This window comes from Dreissena polymorpha, chromosome 7 (genome assembly GCF_020536995.1).
Source record: "Dreissena polymorpha isolate Duluth1 chromosome 7, UMN_Dpol_1.0, whole genome shotgun sequence".
Taxonomy (NCBI): domain Eukaryota; kingdom Metazoa; phylum Mollusca; class Bivalvia; order Myida; family Dreissenidae; genus Dreissena; species Dreissena polymorpha.
In genome coordinates this window covers 50780573-50787413 of record NC_068361.1, presented here as the reverse complement: position 1 = coordinate 50787413, position 6841 = coordinate 50780573, and the positions used below count along the sequence as shown (strand labels likewise).

The following is a 6841-nucleotide window of genomic DNA, read 5'->3' as shown; positions in this document are numbered from 1 at the left end:
GTCAACTAGAAAGCAAAAAGAATCACCTTTTAAGTATGACGTGTAATATATGCCATTTTTGTAATGCATACGTTAAATTTCAATGCTTGCATTATGCACAATATAAGCCTCCATACGGAAATTTATAGGAAAATGCAAAACCAAAAACACACGCCTAGGTAACTAATTCAGGTTTATTGGCATATCTTATTAAACGTATCTGTATCGAGCATAATACTAGCATCCTCCATATATCAAATTATTTTACCTGTTAGAGTATTGAAATGAACAATACAATAATGCACGATGCATTTTTCAATTTTTGAATTTTATAGCTGGGGAGAGATCTAACGAATTGTGTAACTGTCCCAATCCGATGTATTATAGCATATTTATGCGCATATGCACTAACTGAAAACATGTGGGATGATTTAACATTTGATTCAAGCGTATGGCAACAATCTATAAACTCGTCGTTTTAACAAGTGATGTAAAGCCTAAGATTAGACAGTGATATGATTAAACAAAACACGTGTAAATTTCAAAGTTTTTATCATTTATCTGCATCAGTCGGCATAGTACTGATTGAACTGTATTTTAACCAAAACAAGTTTATAAACGATTATTCTAAAACGTTTCCTTAACAACTGCATCAAATATCCCTTAAATGCATTTTCGCCGATGATGCTAGATTATCTCTTTAGATAATTGATATTCTGGAACTCCAAATTCCATATTCAGCATGTACAATTCCAATTATCATGCATTTAATATAAGCGTCATGCCTAATAAGAACAATATATTCAGATGCGTTGAAAATAGGAAAACGCTTAAACACTCATTTGAATAGGTTATATAAGAATGTTGTCTTAAACCTTATGGCCCGCTATTTCGCTATAACATCGAAATCGTGCATAGCCGTTTTTCGTTGCCGTATTACGTTTCGTTGTGATTAAATAACGTGTGGTTTTACTTCGTAGAGGAATTCTTTGTTAGGATTTGAATGAGATTACAGATACGAATTATAATTCACTTTACGGCTTATGTTTAATTTTATTTTGACACACATTACATTTTGAAGACTGGGTGTTGCCATTATGTACATGTGTTGCATCTGAAAACATTACGTCGTTATAATCAGCTTTTGTAACAAGCCACTTCTTTCTTATACATTCGGACCATAATTGTATGTTTCATATGTCATGTGGTTGTATATATGTACATAATGATCGGTTTACCTTCATGAGCTACATAAATTTAACCCAGAATGTTACATAAATAAGAAATGGATGTATTTCGTTGTTAGTGCATTTTTAATGAAGTTATCGTATTCACATATTGTTAATGGTTTTGAAAAAGACAATAACCACATAGTATTACATTAATAATTTCAAGGAAAACATTGACACACGTGTTACTGTAAATGTATAAAGGCATATAATTCTGCCCATATCGTGTCAAAAGGTTAATGCATAAGCAGTGTCTTATTGCAACACCAAGGGTATATCACTGCTGTCCTTGCGTGAGAATATGTAAGTTATCCATGACATGAGTACCTTTATATGTTAGATAACATGTCAAGTTATTTTTGGTTGGACGCTTCTTTTGTTTAGCAGCTGAACTACCGTTAAATGTTGCCTGACTTAGTTTTTTATTTTAGATAGAAAAACATATTTGCATTTGTCATTGTAGCAGACAATCTTTGCAAAGCAATTCGTTGATTCTTCTATATTTTTAAAAAACGTTAAACTCTGGCCAAAACGAACATGATATTTATTCAAATGATACTAACTCAATCTTAATACATACACAGGTAAGCTTTTCATACGGAATAAATGCCTAGTCTCACTATGATGCCAGTGGAGCACCGGTGCGTGAATCGGGATCTACCGGGATGAACCGGGGCTCTACCGGGATGAACCGGGGCTCCACCGGGGACGACCGGGATGAACCGGAGACGACCGGGGACAACCGGGGCTCCACCGGGTAAGTATTAAAATGTCTAATACCTCCGGCCTGAACCGGGAGTCACCGGAAAGGACCGGCAACGACCGGCGCGGCACCTGATACAACCGGGATGGCACCGTAGCTTCACCGGCGCCTATAAAGACCCCGACAGAGCTATGGCAACGCCCCGGTTGTCGCCGGTGGTGCCCAGGTGGATCCCCGTTGAATGCCGACAAAGTCCTGGTATAGCTATGGTACATCGGTAAACTGGCGCTCTGCCGGGAGGCCACCGGCATTCACCGGGGCTCCGCCTTTGCATTATCGGCACCGACCGCGATTTACCCGGGGCGTTGCCGTAGCTCTGTCGGGTTCTGATGCCGGTGTAGCACCGGTGAGTGCCGGCGGAGTTACGGTAGACCGGGGCTCTGCCGGGACGCTGTCGGCTTTCATCGGGCCTCCACCTGGGCATTACCGGCGACAACCGGGGCTCTGTTAGGGCTTCACCGGAATAAATCGTTGCTAGTCCGGGGTTGACCAGGAATCTGCCGGGTTGTTGAACGGTTTCAACCGTGGCGGCACCGGGAAATAGTGTGACCCCGGCAGAGCTATGGCAACGCCCCGGTTGTCGCCGGTGGTGCCCAGGTGGAGCCCCGGTGAATGCCGACAGAGTCCCGGTATAGCTACGGAACATCGGTAAACTGGCGCTCTGCCTGGAGGCCACCGGGTAAGACTTGGGCTTAAAGCATTGCTATGAACACATACCAAGATGAATGTATCATCTATTTGTAATTTATCATGTATTCAACAAGTTTAAACAGCTGCTCGAAATCACCATTTATGTTAATTGGCAAAGTGATATTGATCATACCTATACAATTGCCGTTGTGTCAACAATGTTCAATATTGTTACAAGACCGGTTCAAATTAGAAATGCATACAACATTATATCAGCGTGATTAACACTCTGGTGAAGGTCACTAACCGCCACGTCAACAACTTTTTCACTTAAACAGAAAAGGAGCGCGTGTTCTGTGAAACCATTTGAAAAGCAATTTCATGAGCTGATCGTCACTTTTTCCAAATGTTACAGTTTTTTTTCGTATGTGTTTGTGCACACTGATCTTTACATAACACATTTTAATAATTGTAAGTCGGATTTCAAATAAATCATGAACATATTGAAAATAAAATTAACACAATTGTACTGAAATTAACTAAGCAGGTATTAGGTTATGTATTCACAAATAAACAATTTAAAGAGAAAATGTCATCAGAACGTGCCTCAAGTGGAAAATGAAAAACATTTGTCAATTAGAGCACCAAAGCAGCAGTTAATATCCATTCGTTTCCCTTGTATGGGAGTATAATTGCTATTCATTTCGACGCTTAATATTCTGGCAAGTATAGATTCGTAACGGTCAAGCTGCATGAATGCGAGGAAAACGCGAAATATACAACATAAGTAAACACTTGTTATTGATTATCAAAGGACGGAATTAGACTAGTTTCATAAATGTATGCTATATATAGAAATAAATACCTTTGACAAACAGGTGAATAAGGTGTCGAAAAGAACATCATAATTACGATATCAACGGGCACAATCTACTACCATTAATTGCACATATCCTTTTAGAGACATCAGAAGATACGAATTAAGTCACATAATACAATTAATCTTACTCGACAACAAAAACACGTCTACAACCGCAATGAGCGCGAGTCCTATGATTTTTCCATTCGAATACCATCCGATGTTGGTTTTTCCATTAGGTCATTATTGTTTAAAACAGCTGCCAATAACCACACCTCGATCAATTGTGTTTAAGTTCAAAGGCTGATTATACACAAATCATGCAAAAACATAAACCATTATCTTAGATAAATGACAAACTCTTTCTGCAACCCTCAGAAGTTTTTGACCACACATCAAATAAAAATATGTTTCTAAATGTAAAACATTTAATGAAAGTAACAACAAAGTTTCGAGGGATGATGTCGTGTTATCATTTTTATTTTTAACAATTGGAATTCAATTTTATTTTCAAACTTAGCCATTTTATAGCATACGTGCTTACATTTATCTTTGTTGTACTCGCATCAAATAAGGTTTTAAGACGAAATTTAAACGGATTGATTAGTTAACCGTGCTTTTGATGAAACTTCGTTTGTGTTCGAAGCATCGTTAACGGTTCGTTCCACTGCCCTGCCCTGTGACTGTGTATGTGTCAAACATGTCGTAATTTGATTGGCCCTTTAACACCTCGGTTGTTGTGAAATAGTTTGTATCTGTCGGTTTCTCTGTTTGCTTTCTAACGTTTATGAAAAACAAAACAAGATAACATTTACATTTAAAACCAACATGTTTCGTATGCGATATAACTTATTTAACATAAAGATATACTTCCAAAATAACGAAATAATGACATCGAAGAGATGTCTTAAGGACTCTATACTGAGTACTAAGTTCAAGTATTAAGGACTCTATACTGAGTACTAAGTTCAAGTATTAAGGACTCTATACTGAGTACTAAGTTCAAGTATTAAGGACTTTATACTGAGTACTAAGTTCAAGTATGCGTGTATGTAGACCTTACTATTGCTTACAGATCTAGATAATGTCATCACACGAACAACCACGCAGCAATTCGTGCTCGCTTACATGCTAGTTTGCATACATTTCAAGCACGTTTGTGTGATATGGTATGCGTTTGGGCCAAATTTCGTGGTAAGATGCTGAACCATTTTGTTCATGCTCAGCTTTATTCACTAACATTGATAAGCAGTCTGTGAAAACGCAAAGTAACGCTAACTGCACGCACACTTAACTTACGGAAAAAAATAGACAAATGCGCTGGTCAAACGCTCCTTATTAGCAATCTATAATACGTCATTTGTAACTCATCAACTCATTCGAAAGACATGCGCATTGGCATTTTTTTCGCGTAACGCCAAATTCTTTGCTATAAGCAAAGGACAAATCACGATATCATTATTTTTATTTTGTTTATTTATAGGTATTTTTGTATTTTCTTAAAATACAAATGGTTTACCAGATAATGTGCATGCAAGGTGAAGTATATTGTTCAACAAAACCTTAAACGTTCGAATAGTGTGTATTCAAGTAAATCATATACGTTATTTTAACGTTTATATTAATTTCCGTCATGTTTTCAATGCATCTCGACATAAATAAAAACTAAACATATTCTTTGTTTAATACACAAGACATTATTAATAACATAGTAATTATATTTTTGAAAACCACAATTACAAATAATTGCACAATGTTGTTAAATATGATTGTCTATTTAATAGAGTTTCAATAAGTAAGATTTTAAACTTTAAAGGCATATGAAGTATGTGTTTAATAGTTCCTTGGAAGGTTTGCGAAAATGTATTTATATCGTACCTTTTAAGTTTACAGCATTAAATAGCTAGAGCAATGACTGCACCGAGTAACGCCACCGAAGTTACCACTGAGGCGATCATTATTGTTGCTGAAATACACGCAATTAGTGTTGGAGAAGTGCCCGCGACGCTTAAATCGGGTGCCTGTAATTGTTTTTATTTAGCTAACAAGAAATCCCGTGTATCATATCAACTGTGGTCACAGCCTTAAACAGCATTGATTGATACACATATAATAAGGAAAAAGTGAACAATTGCATGTTTTATGTCAGCTATATTTACAAAAATGAAACAGATCATAAAACATGGGTGAACTTTTTATTTTGTAAACAAATGAAACATCTGTCTAATCATATTAGGTTATTTAACTGCGTGGTGTACTATACTGTGTCTCCGCGGTGTCTTTAACATAGTGTGAGGGTTGTTTAGAATCCTTATCGGATCTTGCCCTAACACAACTATGGTTTCATGTTTGTAAATAAGTGTCTATGTATGTATCATTGTACATTCTGTGTATGTAAAAAATGTTCCCACGTCGAGATGTGTTGCGGAGTAAGTGCGAGATATATAACTGTGAATGAACCATCCTTTTGTGTGGATGGGGATTTCATAGTATGTATGTCTCGTTCTGCACCGTAGCTAGGCGCACACGCCGAAGTCTCAAATGGGAATATGTATGTCTGTTTGTATGTCTGTGTATCTGGTTGTTCACACACCTTTCTCCTTATATATAAGCGTCATCAGAGAATATTATGAAAGAAATTTAAAGCATATTGAAATATGGTATAAGTTAAGCATGTTTTCGCAGTTCTGCAGTATGTCAAGTTTCAACGTCATGGACATCCTTTGGGAATGATACCTTGTTTATTTGAAATTTGTTGGTTTCCTCCATCGCAATTCGGCAGGGCTGGATCCCAACGAAGATCTCGGCACGTAGAGTCATAACTTGATATCCCTTTCGATGCGATGCATTCTGCGTGAACCTAGGAAAGGATAAAATAACACACGATATACATTGGCATTCAGTTTACTTGCCAATGTTTTGGTATCAACGCAAGGTCAATACACAAGTTAATCGGCATATAAATGTTTACAATTGTGTTATTTGTTCATGGGAAATTATTTCTGCTTTAAATACGTTTTGATAGTTGATTAATTTGATTAATAATAAATCAAAATAATTGACCATAAAGACCATTCAAAATAGGCTCTCTTAAGGAATGTGTGCTGTAATGATTTTGCAACAAGAGATCTTTTCTACTTCACGGTTAGTAGCGTCCGACATGTGTTATTAGCCAAACTATGTCTGTCCAATTCTACCACGATTTTAAGAATTATATTTATAAAATTACACACTGGAAATGTTCTTTGAAATGATACTTGATTTTTGTTTTTTTTTACCAATGGATTGATACCATAAAGTATGTATTCTAGATTAAATATCCTTTCCGTGCAATTCCATTAGAACTTTACATGTCGCCACAAGACAATGATACATCCACAT

General features: G+C 36.7%; 1 long non-coding RNA gene across 1 annotated transcript; it reads right to left on the bottom strand.

Moving 5' to 3' along the window:
- Positions 1-2689: 2689 nt before the first annotated feature.
- On the bottom strand, positions 2690-6841 carry LOC127838811 (uncharacterized). The gene is made up of 3 exons (XR_008029970.1): positions 6197-6841; positions 5339-5426; positions 2690-4238 (listed from the first exon to the last, which is right to left on the bottom strand). It is a non-coding gene; the product is annotated as an uncharacterized LOC127838811 (long non-coding RNA).